At 45.6% G+C, this 14,630-nt stretch overlaps 1 protein-coding gene across 5 annotated transcripts in view; it reads right to left on the bottom strand.

Moving 5' to 3' along the window:
• ZBTB40 (zinc finger and BTB domain containing 40) overlaps positions 1 to 4,613 on the bottom strand; it is a 76,755-nt gene extending 72,142 nt beyond the window's left edge. For all 5 annotated transcript variants that reach the window (XM_073317231.2, XM_073317234.2, XM_073317236.2 and 2 more), the window contains exon 1: positions 4,497 to 4,613. The gene's annotated coding sequence lies outside the window, so the exon portion shown is untranslated. The remainder of the gene's footprint in view (positions 1 to 4,496) is intronic.
• Positions 4,614 to 14,630: the final 10,017 nt, after the last annotated feature.

Here is a 14,630-nt window from a genome sequence, read left to right as displayed (position 1 = left end):
TCAGCCCAAAATGGTGCCTATTTTCCTCAAATTTGTTTGTAAAGTCCATAGAATTATTCTATTCCAAAACAAATCCCTCAGTACTGCTCTATAAAAGCAATACCAGCTGCTCTGCTCTCATAAGCAACTTCACAACAACCAGCATGTCCAGCTAATAGAAGAGAAGTGGGATGGGACCAGATGGATCAGTACGTGAGACTCCCTTATCTACTCCTGGGGGAATTCTGTGCTACTGTGCGTGTGCATAATTATTGAGACATGCATATTTTTAATTTATTGTGCAGAAAAAAGCTTCTCCCAAAATGTTGCTTCAGTTCTGCCTTTTACCCACCAGAGGGCGCTGTGGTGATAGAACAAAGCAGCAGCTCCAGGCCAGCTAGGGAAGAGAAAGAACCTGCCTTCTTTGCAGCGCCTGTCAGGCCACGTCAGGAGACAGGGGCTATGGGGAGACAGACAGCTTAGGCTGCGGGGGGGGGGGGGAGAGGGATCAGACAGGGGCTCATAAGGGCTAGTGGGGGAAGAAAGACTGGGGCAGGAGCTGAATGGGAGTGGAGGCACAGGTCCACAGTGGGGAGGAAGGTGCAGAGCTATGTAGGGATGGGGGTGGCTGAGTGGAGGCACAGAGATACATGGGAACAGGAGGAGGGGTACAGGGACACATAGGGACAGGGGAGTGTCTGGGTGGGGGCACAGAGACACATGGTGATGGGGGGAAGGGGTATAGAGCCACACAGGGTCAGGGGGAGGGGTGCAGGACCACATGGGGATGGGGAAGTGGGTGTCTGAGTGAGGGTGCAGGGACACATTTGGACAGGGGGTGGAGGGACACATTTGGACAGGGGGCAGATGTTCTTGACTGAATGAGAGAAGCTAGGGATCACCCAGGGTCCGCATGGCAGAACTCCCTAACAATCCCTCCCCACCCCCCAAAAAACCTGTTCCATACTTTTCCCACCTATACCCAGCAACCCTCCAAGTTCACATTCAGGCTCCTTCCCAGCAATTTACTTCCATCTCCCTCATCTCCTCTGTTACCCCTGACTCCCCCAAGCCTTTACACTGCTTCTGAGGAGTGCGGGAAATACGATTCTGTATTGTAGTTTAAATGAATTATTACTGAGAGTTCTGTATTAATATGTCTAGTAAGGAATCTATTTGTCAGAAAACATTTCCTGAATCTTTGTTGTTGTCTGTATCGTTACAGACATACTTGCTGACAGGTATTTTGAAATAAATGACCAAAATAATTGAAAGTGGTGTGATTATATTGTGTTATTTTGACAAAAAAATATGCGGAATTTTGAAATATTGTGAGCAGAATTTTTAATTTTTTGTTGCAGAATTCCCCCAGGAGTACTTATCCCCAAGAGAAGCATCTTGGCCTCAGAGGATTCACAGCTGGTTGTCTTCTCTGCATTGGCCATGGAGACATTTTCTAAGATTTTATACCCTAAAATCTCTCTCTTTAGGTACTGATAAGGCCACCATCACAGTCATTAATGAATGTATCCTCACAATTCCCCTCTGTAGTTGGAAATACTACTATTTCCATTTTACAAATAGGAAGCTGAAGCACACAGCAATTAAGGGCCAAATTTCCAAAAATACTTCATATTCATCAGCTCCCTTTGAGAACAGTGCCCAAATGGGAAATTAACTCTTTCTGAAAATCTGGCCATTTATCTGATTGTCCAAATGGAAGCTTTTGGATGCTGAACTTTTTTTTTTTCCCCACAAAATCTGCCCCATGTGACATCCCCAAAGTCACACATGAAGCCTGTGGCATCCCAGTCTAGTGCCTTAAACGTAAGCCCATTCCTTCCTCCCACTAGCTAAAACAGCACTAAAGATGGCTAACAAAGCAGAGATTATTGGGATTAGCAAGGGTTCTGATTTTATGGTACGCAAAAAGAACTGGGAGATGGTTAAGGACCATGGCTCTTTATAAACCCTCATTTTTTATTTTTGTAACACCAGAGATATGAAGGCATAAATGCAGTCGCTACTGGCTACTGCTTTCCAGATCACAAGCTTATATGGGGAGGGATATGTACAACCCAAGGGTGAAAAGAAAAGGAGTACTTGTGGCACCTTAGAGACTAACCAATTTATTTGAGCATGAGCTTTCGTGAGCTACAGCTCACTTCATCGGATGCATACCGTGGAAACTGCAGAAGACATTATATACACACAGAGATCATGAAACAATACCTCCTCCCACCCCACTGTCCTGCTGGTAATAGCTTATTTAAAGTGATATCAAGTTGGGCCATTTCCAGCACAAATCCAGGTTCTCTCACCCTCCGTCCTCCCCAACTCACTCTCCTGCTGGTAATAGCCCATCCAAAGTGACCACTCTCTTCACAATGTGTATGATAATCAAGGTGGGCCATTTCCAGCACACATCCAGGTTCTCTCACCCCCTCACGGAGAACCTGGATGTGTGCTGGAAATGGCCCACCTTGATTATCATACACATTGTGAAGAGAGTGGTCACTTTGGATGGGCTATTACCAGCAGGAGAGTGAGTTTGGGCGGGGGGGGAACGGAGGGTGAGAGAACCTGGATTTGTGCTGGAAATGGCCCAACTTGATGATCACTTTAGATAAGCTATTACCAGCAGGACAGTGGGGTGGGAGGAGGTATTGTTTCATGATCTCTGTGTGTATATAATGTCTGCTGCAGTTTCCACGGTATGCATCCGATGAAGTGAGCTGTAGCTCACGAAAGCTCATGCTCAAATAAACTGGTTAGTCTCTAAGGTGCCACAAGTACTCCTTTTCTTTTTGTGAATACAGACTAACACGGCTGTTACTCTGAAACCCAAGGGTGGGAATCTATGAAAGAAATGCATAAAGAAAGGAGAAAATATCTATAACATTTTAAAAATAAAATACATCATCCTAATGCAAGTATAAGTTGGGTCCTTGATCATGAATTAAATTATACTTGAAAAGTAACTAAAGAAGATATTTAGTTTTTTTCTTCATAAATTTACATTCTAATTTATTTGCTTAAATAAACATTGTATTTAACAACCTAAATAAAGTGACCTCTCTCCCCACCTTGCAAAGAAAGAATCTGAGTAACACTCATTAGTTGGGCACACCTGACTGCGCAGGACAGGCTTTTCAGCTTTCTTAAGTGTGCCTTATATATGTTCAAGAATGAGGAGATCATCATAATAAAGTGTACAGCATAATTCTGAACCCTAACAGCATTCTAAGAATTGGAGCACAATTGTGAAATCCTTGGAAGAACTCCACACATACAGCAACTGGGATTTTAATTCCTACCCCACTAAGTAGTTTTAAAATATTTTTATAAGCCCAGCAACCAGTGCAGCAATTTTTAAGCCAGTTCATGTTGTCAGATGAGACAAATACAACAATCTGGTTTTCAACATTTTAGAAGAGCAGACAGGGCCGTGGGCCCAGAGTAAGAGATCTGGGAATGTCCCTAATTATTAAGGCTATGTTTATGTCACAGAGGTCATGGAAGTCACTGAATCCCTGACTTCCAGAGACCTCCCTGACATTCTCTGCTCCAGCCCCAGGGATTGCAGGACTCTGGGACTGACAGCCAGTGGGGCCCCGGCAGGGAGTGACAAGCAGCAACAGGGGGCCCCTGCAAAGTTCCTGGGACATGTGACAGATTCCTGAGGGGGCCTCCTCAGGGTTCCAGGGACGGTGACAGGCTCGCAGAGGGGGAGCGGTTGGGGTGTCCCATTTTCTCTTGGGGAAATATGGTCACCCTACAGCTCCAGCTGCCATGGGCAGAGCGGGAACCCCACAGCTCCCAGCCACCACGGTGGTGGGGGAACCAGGGAGCCACAGCAGCAAAAGTCACAGACAGGTCATGGCTTCCGGGATCTGTCCCTGACTTTTACTAGAAACAACCATGACAAAATCTGATCCTTGCTAATTATGTCCATCCCATTTTTCTCAGTTAAAATGTGAAAAATCGCTAGGGACCTTCTCAACAGAGTCCCCCAGAGGCCTGGGCGGTCCAGACCCGGCACCAAGGCCCAGAGCGCACCGGGGCAGCGCAAAAGCGCCTCCGGGCATGGAACGGCGTCTGGGTTGGAAGCCGAGCCTCCGGCGCGCCCCGCCTCACGGCGGAGGGCCACGGCCTGGCCCCGGGGACGCCGCTGCGCGGGCGGGGAGGAGCGAGCGGGGAAAGAGGCCCCCGAGCACTGCGGCCCCTCCAAGGCAAGGCCCGGCTCGCTCTCACTGCAGCAGGACATCGTCTGCCAGAGGGCCCCACACCCGCCGGGGCTCTCCTCAGCCGGCACGCGGGGCGCGGGAGGGTGATAAGGGACAAGCCCGCCCCCACCGCGGCTCGAGGAGCAGGGGCGTGGGGGGGTCCCTCGGCTCGTGGGGTGGAGCCCTCAGGCCGCGGCCGGGCAGAAAGGCGGCGGGAATGCCCCGTTCCCCTGAGGCCCCGCCCGGCTCCCTGTGGCTGTTACTGCCCGGCCCGGCCGTTTCCATGGTTACCTTTATTGGGAGCGGCGCGGCAGCAGCAGGAACAATAAAGCTTCAACAACAGGCTCCCCCCGGCGGTGCCGGGCCCCGGCCTGCGCGCCGCCATCTTGAAGCCACAGCTTACCCCCCCCCCCCCGCCCCCGCACGGCCGCCTATGTCACGTGGCGAGAGCGGGTCTGGCGGCTGGTCCGGTCACGTGATGCATGTCCAGTAGGCTCCCATATCACGTGACGAGGGGAGTACACGAGAAACCCCCCGGGGTTGGGCCTGGGCAGGTGGGGTGGAGGGTTGGCCTGTCCCCGAGGCCTGGGCGGGGCGGGGCTGCTAGCCCGGGGCGCGGGGCCTGGGCGGGGCGGGGCTGCTAGCCCGGGGCGCGGGGCCTGGGCGGGGCTGCTAGCCCGGGGCGCGGGGCCTGGGCGGCTGCAGGCTCGAGCCTGGCTCGCAGCTGTGTTGCTTGGTTCGCGTTTTCAGTGAGTTCCTGCAGTCGGGAGGACTGGACCCTTCCTGTCCAGTGAATGAGCGCTGGGACTCTTGTGTGATCGCCTGACTCCGGGAGCTGGGGCGCGGGGCCCAGGCCTATGGCTTAGGCTGGAGCTATGGTCCAGCAACATGTGTGTAACCCACTGGCAAAGTGTGGGTCAGATTTTCCCCAGGGGTTAGTCCACCTGCCCATGGACTGACAGCCTCCTGCTGTTACTAGGTTAGCCCAAGTGGAAGTGGTTTGGGATTGTGTTCACACACTGGTGACAGGCCATCTGGGATAAAGGAGTTTGTCTCTCTAATATTCTGGGAACAACACAGCTACAACATTGCATATAACAGTCAGATTTAAAAACTGTAAATTAAGTCATATGCTCAAGGGCCAAATTAAGCCCATGGAAAGTCAAATAGGTTAATATTTTTCACCAGCACTAAATCTACACTTCCAAAATAAAACTAAAGCTTATGCTTACTGTTGTCTGCGAGGAGTAATAGGCGTGACAAAGACCTTGATGTTTTCATCACTTCCCTTTAACTTTCTAGAAATTAGTTTTTGTTTGCAGTTGAAGATTAGACCTTCATGTTTATAGAATAAAAAAAAAGTAGGTAGGGTTGTGACATTCCCCAGGGTACAAAACAGCTGTGTCCTGTCAGCTCTCCAGCCTGAGACACCTTTTATAGTGCTTTGCTGGTGAACAGCCACCCCTCCAGGTTCCACCCACACCCAGCCTCTCACATGTAATTTGCCCGCAAGTATACAGTATTGAGTGCTATCGCTAGATACTCAAGAATTAAACTGCAGAGCAATGCCAGCAAGTTCTCTAGTTCCAGATTTCTACCCCAGAGATATGTGTCTTGTACTTCCTAGTTTTTTCACTGTGTAGCCCAAGTTCATATGAAGTCTGACATTCAAGCAAAAAATAATGTTTATGCACCCGCCTTCTTGTCTCAAGTGAAATTTCCCAAACACTTCAATCAAACATATTGTCTAGTAGGCAGCATGAAATGGTAGCATTTTACTCACACTTCATACTGGTGTGATTCTCTATAGTGACGTGCACCCAGAGAGAGAATGGAGACCACCTGTAAACCCCATGGCTCAGTAAAAGAACTAATTGCTTCCATAGTGTGGGGATGGATGTGGAAGAGCAGAGATGTAATGAGCTACAGTGAGCTACTTCATCCGATGAAGTGAGCTGTAGCTCACGAAAGCTTATGCTCAAATAAATTTGTTAGTCTCTAAGGTGCCACAAGTACTCCTTTTTATTGAATGTTTGTTTGCCTGCTCTTAGCCTGTAGGTGCCTGTGTCCTGTAAAGCACCATGTGTATTTCTGATGCTGTATACATGATTTATAATTACATCTCTGCTCTTCCACATCCATCCCCACACTATGGAAGCAATTCAAACCCCCTCATTCCTGCAGTTTAGGCTCATGAGGACACCACTTGACAGGCCAAGTACGCTGTCACTACCTGGAACATCCCATATGCCCTCACCAAACTACCTCTGGGGGTTGTACATGTCATCTTTTTACATCTCCTGCCTCACACATGCCCTGCATTACCTGGGCATCTCCATGAACTTCCCCTCATCCCTACCTGTTTTAAACACTCCTGCTTTCTGATGAAGTCCCTCAACCTACACACCCAAACATCCGACTCCCTTCTTCCCAAGGGCTCTGCTGGTTCCTCAGATGCAGCTGAGCAATGCAACCTCTAGTGTCTCTGTACGGCCCTCTGTATGAAGGGCTCTGCCACTTTCATAGAATCATAGACGATTAGGGTTGGAAGAGACCTCAGGAGGTCATCTAGTCCAACCTCCTGCTCAAAGCAGGATCAACCCCAACTAAATCATCCCAGTCAGGGCTTTGTCAAGCTAGACCTTAAAAACCTCTAACGATGGTGTCATAAACATACAGCTAAGGGTAGCATAAAATCCCTCCTTTACCTGTAAAGGATTAATCAGTTCCATTAAGCTACTTGGCACCTGACCAGAAGGACCAATGGGGAAAGAAGATACTTTCAAATCTGGGGGGGGGAAGGTTTTTGTTTGTGCTCTCTTTGTTGTTCTCTCCAAGACAAAGAGAGAGACCAAGCAACTAATCCAGCTCCTACTGAATGATACATCTAAAATTACAGAAATAGTAAGTAATAGCAAGGAAATGTGTTCGAATATCTTTTATTTTAGTTTGTGAATTTTTCCTATGCTAAGAAGAAGATTTAGCCCTCTTTTTTGTAACTTTAAAGTTTTGCCTAGAAGGGAATCTTCTGTGTTTTAAATCTTATTACCCTGTAAAATTACCTTCCATCCTGATTTTACAGAGGTGCTTCTTTTACTTTTTTTTTCTTTATAATAAAGTTCTGTTTTTAAGAATCTGATTGGGGTTTTAGTGTCCTAAAAACTCAAGGGTCTGGTCTGTGTTCACCTTGTTTACTCTCAAGCCTCCCCAGGAAAGGGGGTGAAGGGGCTTGGGGGGATATTTTGGGGAAACAGGAACTCCAAGTGGTCCTTTTCCTAAATCTTTGTCTAACTCACTTGGTGGTGGCAGCGATATTGTCCAAGGACAAGGAATAATTTGTGCCTTGGGGAAGTTTTTAACCTAAGCTGGTAGAAGTAGGCTTAGGGGGTCTTTCATCCGGGTCCCCACATCTGTACCCTAGAGTTCAGAGTGGGGAGGGAACCCTGACAGATGGAGATTCCACCACCTCACTAGGTAACCCATTCCAGTGCTTAACCTCCCTCCTTTGTACCATTCCAACTTCCCAATGCACCCTCTGGCCTCTTTCACCATCTTATGTGCATCTGAACGGATCACTCAGGACAGGAATGGAGCCTCAGCATCCCTCACGTTCCTCCCAATGGGTCATGCCATCCCCACCTCATGTAGGTCATGATCTGGCCTTGGGTGCAGCCTTATCTCCCTACAATTTCTCCACTCTCTTCCCAATGGATGATGCTGTCTACCCTACTACCACTGCTGGAGCTGAGCTATACCCTGGATCTCACTCCCCCACCCCCATCTCACCAAATGACCTGCTCTCTTGACAGCCTGAGTGGGAAGCAAGACCCTGTGAGGGAGTCTGGCCAGGATGTTGGGAAATCTCTCAGGCTGTTGGCTTTGAATGAGAATTCATAAATTTTAAGGCCAGAAGGGACTATTTTGATTGTCTGGTTGGACCTCCTGCATAGCACAGGCCACGGAACTTCCCTGAATTAATTCCTGCTTCAAGTCGCATAGCTGGGATCAAACCAGAGCAGATCTTTTAGAAAAACATCCAATCTTAAATTGCCAGTGATAGAGAATCCACCACAACCCTTGGTAAATTCTTCCCATGATTAGTTACCCTGGCCATTAAAAGTGCATACCTTATTTCTAGTCTGAATTTGACTAATTCCAACTTCCAGCCATTAGTTCATTGTGTAACTTTCTCTGCTAGATTAAAGAGCCCTTTATCATCAAATTTCTGTTCCCCCTGTAGATACTTATAGACTGTGGTCAAGTCACCCCTTAACCTTCTCTTTGATAAGATAACTAGATTAAGATCCTTGAGTCTTTCCCTATAAGGCATGTTTTTCAGTTTTTTAATCATTCTTGTGGCTCTTCTCTGAATCCTCTCCAATTTGTCAACCAGAACTGGTCACAGAATTCCAGCAGCAGTTGCACCAGTGCCAAATACATCCAAGGATCACATGAGCCCCTTTGGCCTCCATGTCACACTGGGAGCTCCATCGTGACCCTTGAGTCCCTATCCTGTGAGCATGGCCTACATTCTTTGTTTCTAGATGTATGACCTTACATTTGGTTGTATTAAAACACAAATTGTTTTCCTGAGTCCATCTTATCAAATGATACATATTGCTCTGTATCAGTGACCTGTCCTCTTCATTATGTACCACTCCTCCAATCTATGTGTCACCTGCAAACTTTATCAGTGATGATTTTATATTTATTTCCAGGTCATTGATAAAAATACAGTGCAAATACAGTTAAACAGTGTAGGGCCAAGAACTGATTGCTGCAGGATCCCACTAGAAACACATCTGCTTAGTGACGATTCCCCATTTACAATTACATTTTGAGACCTGTCATTTAACCAGTTTTTAATCCATTTAATGTATGCAATGTTGACTTTATATCATTCTAGTCTTTTAATCAAAATATTCTATAGTGCCATAAGAACGGCCATAATGGGTCAGACCAAAGGTCCATCCAGCCCAGTATCCTGTCTACTGACAGTGGCCAATGCCAGGTGCCCCAGACAGAGTGAACCTAACAGAGATCAAGAGGTCCCTTCCACCCCTGATATTCTATGATACAGATCTCTTTCCTGCCATCCATCTCCACCCTCTGACAAACAGGCTAGGGACACCATTCCTTACCCATCCTGGCTAATAGTCATTTATGGACTTAACCTCCATGAATTTATCTAGTTCTCTTTTAAACCCTGTTATAGTCCTAGCCTTCACAAACTCCTCAGGCCAGGAGTTCCACAGGTTGACTGTGCACCATGTGAAGAAGACCTTCCTTTTATTTGTTTTAAACCTGCTACCCATTAATTTCATTTGGTGGCCCCTACTTCTTATATTATGGGAACCAGTAAATAACTTTTCCTTGTTTCAGAGTAACAGCCGTGTTAGTCTGTATTCGCAAAAAGAAAAGGAGTACTTGTGGCACCTTAGAGACTAACCAATTTATTTGAGCATGAGCTTTCGTGAGCTACAGCTCACTTCATCGGATGCATACCGTGGAAACTGCAGCAGACTTTATATATACACAGAGAATATGAAACAATACCTCCTCCCACCCCACTGTCCTGCTGGTAATAGCTTATCTAAAGTGATCATCAGGTGGGCCATTTCCAGCACAAATCCAGGTTTTCTCACCCTCCACCCCCCCACACAAATTCACTCTCCTGATGGTGATATCCCATCCAAAGTGACAACTCTTTACACAATGTGCATGATAATCAAGTTGGGCCATTTCCTGCACAAATCCAGGTTTTCTCACATCCCCCCCACCCCCATACACACACAAACTCACTCTCCTGCTGGTAATAGCTCATCCAAACTGACCACTCTCCAAGTTTAAATCCAAGTTAAACCAGAACATCTGGGGGTGGGGTAGGAAAAAACAAGAGGAAACAGGCTACCTTGCATAATGACTTAGCCACTCCCAGTCTCTATTTAAGCCTAAATTAATAGTATCCAATTTGCAAATGAATTCCAATTCAGCAGTTTCTCGCTGGAGTCTGGATTTAAAGTTTTTTTGTTTTAAGATAGCGACCTTCATGTCTGTGATTGCGTGACCAGAGAGATTGAAGTGTTCTCCGACTGGTTTATGAATGTTATAACTCTTGACATCTGATTTGTGTCCATTTATTCTTTTACGTAGAGACTGTCCAGTTTGACCAATGTAAATGGCAGAGGGGCATTGCTGGCACATGATGGCATATATCACATTGGTGGATGTGCAGGTGAACGAGCCTCTGATAGTGTGGCTGATGTTATTAGGCCCTGTGATGGTGTCCCCTGAATAGATATGTGGGCACAATTGGCAACGGGCTTTGTTGCAAGGATAAATTCCTGGGTTAGTGGTTCTGTTGTGTGGTATGTGGTTGTTGGTGAGTATTTGCTTCAGGTTGCGGGGCTGTCTGTAGGCAAGGACTGGCCTGTCTCCCAAGATTTGTGAGAGTGTTGGGTCATCCTTTAGGATAGGTTGTAGATCCTTAATAATGCGTTGGAGGGGTTTTAGTTGGGGGCTGAAGGTGACGGCTAGTGGCATTCTGTTATTTTCTTTGTTAGGCCTGTCCTGTAGTAGGTAACTTCTGGGAACTCTTCTGGCTCTATCAATCTGTTTCTTTACTTCTGCAGGTGGGTATTGTAGTTGTAAGAAAGCTTGACAGAGATCTTGTAGGTGTTTGTCTCTGTCTGAGGGGTTGGAGCAAATGCGGTTGTATCGCAGAGCTTGGCTGTAGACGATGGATCGTGTGGTGTGGTCAGGGTGAAAGCTGGAGGCATGCAGGTAGGAATAGCGGTCAGTAGGTTTCCGGTATAGGGTGGTGTTTATGTGACCATTGTTTATTAGCACTGTAGTGTCCAGGAAGTGGATCTCTTGTGTGGACTGGACCAGGCTGAGGTTGGTGGTGGGATGGAAATTGTTGAAATCATGGTGGAATTCCTCAAGGGCTTCTTTTCCATGGGTCCAGATGATGAAGATGTCATCAATATAGCGCAAGTAGAGTAGGGGCTTTAGGGGACGAGAGCTGAGGAAGCGTTGTTCTAAATCAGCCATAAAAATGTTGGCATACTGTGGGGCCATGCGGGTACCCATAGCAGTGCCGCTGATCTGAAGGTATACATTGTCCCCAAATGTGAAATAGTTATGGGTAAGGACAAAGTCACAAAGTTCAGCCACCAGGTTAGCCGTGACATTATCGGGGATAGTGTTCTTGACGGCTTGTAGTCCATCTTTGTGTGGAATGTTGGTGTAGAGGGCTTCTACATCCATAGTGGCCAGGATGGTGTTATCAGTAAGATCACCGATGGATTGAAGTTTCCTTAGGAAGTCAGTGGTGTCTCGAAGGTAGCTGGGAGTGCTGGTAGCGTAGGGCCTGAGGAGGGAGTCTACATAGCCAGACAATCCTGCTGTCAGGGTGCCAATGCCTGAGATGATGGGGCGCCCAGGATTTCCAGGTTTATGGATCTTGGGTAGTAGATAGAATATCCCAGGTCGGGGTTCCAGGGGTGTGTCTGTGCGGATTTGATCTTGTGCTTTTTCAGGAAGTTTCTTGAGCAAATGCTGTAGTTGCTTTTGGTAACTCTCAGTGGGATCATAGAGTAATGGCTTGTAGAAACTCGTGTTGGAGAGCTGCCGAGCAGCCTCTTGTTCATATTCCGACCTATTCATGATGACAACAGCACCTCCTTTGTCAGCCTTTTTGATTATGATGTCTGTGTATATATAAAGTCTGCTGCAGTTTCCACGGTATGCATCCGATGAAGTGAGCTGTAGCTCACGAAAGCTCATGCTCAAATAAATTGGTTAGTCTCTAAGGTGCCACAAGTACTCCTTTTCTTTTAACTTTTCCTTATTCACTTTCTCCACACCACTCATGATTTTATAGACCTCTATCATATCCCCCCTTAGTCTCCTCTTTTCCAAGCTGAAAAGTCCTATTCTCTTTAATCTCTCCTCATATGGGACCCATTCCAAACCCCTAATCATTTTAGTTGCCCTTCTCTGAACCTTTTCTAATGCCAATATATCCTTTTTGAGATGAGGAGACCACATCTGTACGCAGTATTCAAGATGTGGGCGTACCATGGATTTATATAAGGGCAAGAAGATATTCTCCATCTTATTCTCTATCCCTTTTTTAATGATTCCTAACATCCTATTCACTTTTTTGACTGCCGCTGAACACTGTGTGGATGTCTTCAGACAACTATCCACGATGATGCCAAGATCTCTTTCCTGATTAGTTGTAGCTAAATTAGCCCCCATCATACTGTATGTATAGTTGGGGTTATTTTTTCCAATGTGCATTACTTTACATTTATCCACATTAAATTTCATTTGCCATTTTGTTGCCCAATCACTTAGTTTTGTGAGATCTTTTTGAAGTTCTTCACAGTCTGCTTTGGTCTTAACTATCTTGAGCAGTTTAGTATCATCTGCAAACTTTGCCACCTCACAGTTTACCCCTTTCTCCAGATCATTTATGAATAAGTTGACTAGGATTGGTCCTAGGACAGACCCTTGGGGAACACCACTAGTTACCCCTCTCCATTCTGAAAATTTACCATTTATTCCTACCCTTTGTTCCCTGTCTTTTAACCAGTTCTCAATCCATGAAAGGATCTTCCCTCTTATCCCATGACAACTTAATTTATGTAAGAGCCTTTGGTAAGGGACCTTATCTAAGGCTTTCTGGAAATCTAAGTACACTATGTCCACTGGATCCCCCTTGTCCACATGTTTGTTGACCCTTTCAAAGAACTCCAATAGATTAGTAAGACATGATTTCCCTTTACAGAAACCATGTTGACTTTTGCGCAACAATTTATGTTCTTCTGTGTGTCTGACAATTTTATTCTTTACTATTGTTTCAATTAATTTGCTCGATACTGACGTTAGACTTACAGGTCTGTAATTGCCAGGATCACCTCTAGAGCCCTTCTTAAATATTGGCGTTACATTAGCTATCTTCCAGTCATTGGGTACAGAAGCTGATTTAAAGGACAGGTTACAAATCATAGTTAATAGTTCCGCAATTTCACATTTGAGTTCTTTCAGAACTCTTGGGTGAATGCCATCTGGTCCCGGTGACTTGCTACTGTTAAGTTTCTCAATTAATTCCAAAACCTCCTCTAATGACACATCAATCTGTGACAATTCCTCAGATTTGTCACCTACAAAGGATGGCTCAGGTTTGGGAATCTCCCTAACATCCTCAGCTGTGAAGACTGAAGCAAAGAATTAATTTAGTTTCTCCTCAATGACTTTGTCGTCTTTAGGTGCTCCTTTTGTATCTCGATCGTCCAGGGACCCCACTGGTTGTTCAGCAGGCTTCCTGCTTCTGATGTACTTAAAACACATTTTGGTATTACCTTTTGAGTTTTTGGGTAGCTGTTCTTCAAACTCCTTTTTGGCTTTTCTTATTACATTTTTACACTTAATTTGACAGTGTTTATGCTCCTTTCTATTTACCTCACTAGGATTTGACTTCCACTTTTTAAAAGATGTCTTTTTATCTCTCACTGCTTCTTTTACATGGTTGTTAAGCCACAGTGGCTCTTTTTTAGTTCTTTTACTATGTTTTTTAATTTGGGGTATACATTTAAGTTGGGCCTCTATTATGGTGTCTTTGAAAAGTGTCCATGCAGCTTGCAGGGATTTCACTCTAGTCACTGTATCTTTTAACTTCTGTTTAACTAACCTCCTCATTTTTGCATAGTTCCCCTTTCTGAAATTAAATGCCACAGTGTTGGGCTGCTGAGGTGTTCTTCCCACCACAGGAATATTAAATGTTATTATATTTTGGTCACTATTTCCAAGCGATCCCATTATAGTTACCTCTTGGACCAGGTCCTGCGCTCCGCTCAGGACTAGATCGAGAGTTGCCTCTCCCCTTGGGGGTTCCTGAACCAGCTGCTCCAAGAAGCAATCATTTAAAGTATCGAAAAATTTTGTCTCTGCATTTCGTCCTGAGGTGACATGTACCCAACCAATATGGGGATAATTGAAATCCCCCACTATTATTGACAGGTTTCAGAGTAGCAGCCGTGTTAGTCTGTATCCGCAAAAAGAAAAGGAGTCCTTGTGGACCTTAGAGACTAACAAAATTATTTGAGCATAAGCTTTCGTGAGCTACAGCTCACTTCATCGGTAGCTCACGAAAGCTTATGCTCAAATAAATTTGTTAGTCTGTAAGGTGCCACAAGTACTCCTTTTCTTTTCACTGTTATTGAGTTTTTTATTTTGATGACCTCTCTAATCTCCCTTAGCATTTCATTGTCACTATCACCGTCCTGGTCAGATGGTCGATAATAGATCCCTACTGTTAGATTCTTATTAGAGCATGGAATTACTATCCATAGAGATTCTATGGAACATGTGGATTCATTTAAGATTTTTACTTCATTCGATTCTACATTTTCTTTC

The sequence above is a fragment of the Lepidochelys kempii genome, chromosome 18 (assembly GCF_965140285.1).
Source record: "Lepidochelys kempii isolate rLepKem1 chromosome 18, rLepKem1.hap1, whole genome shotgun sequence".
Taxonomy (NCBI): Eukaryota; Metazoa; Chordata; order Testudines; family Cheloniidae; genus Lepidochelys; species Lepidochelys kempii.
Note: the sequence above shows the minus strand (reverse complement) of the source record. Positions and strands in the feature narration are given on the sequence as shown.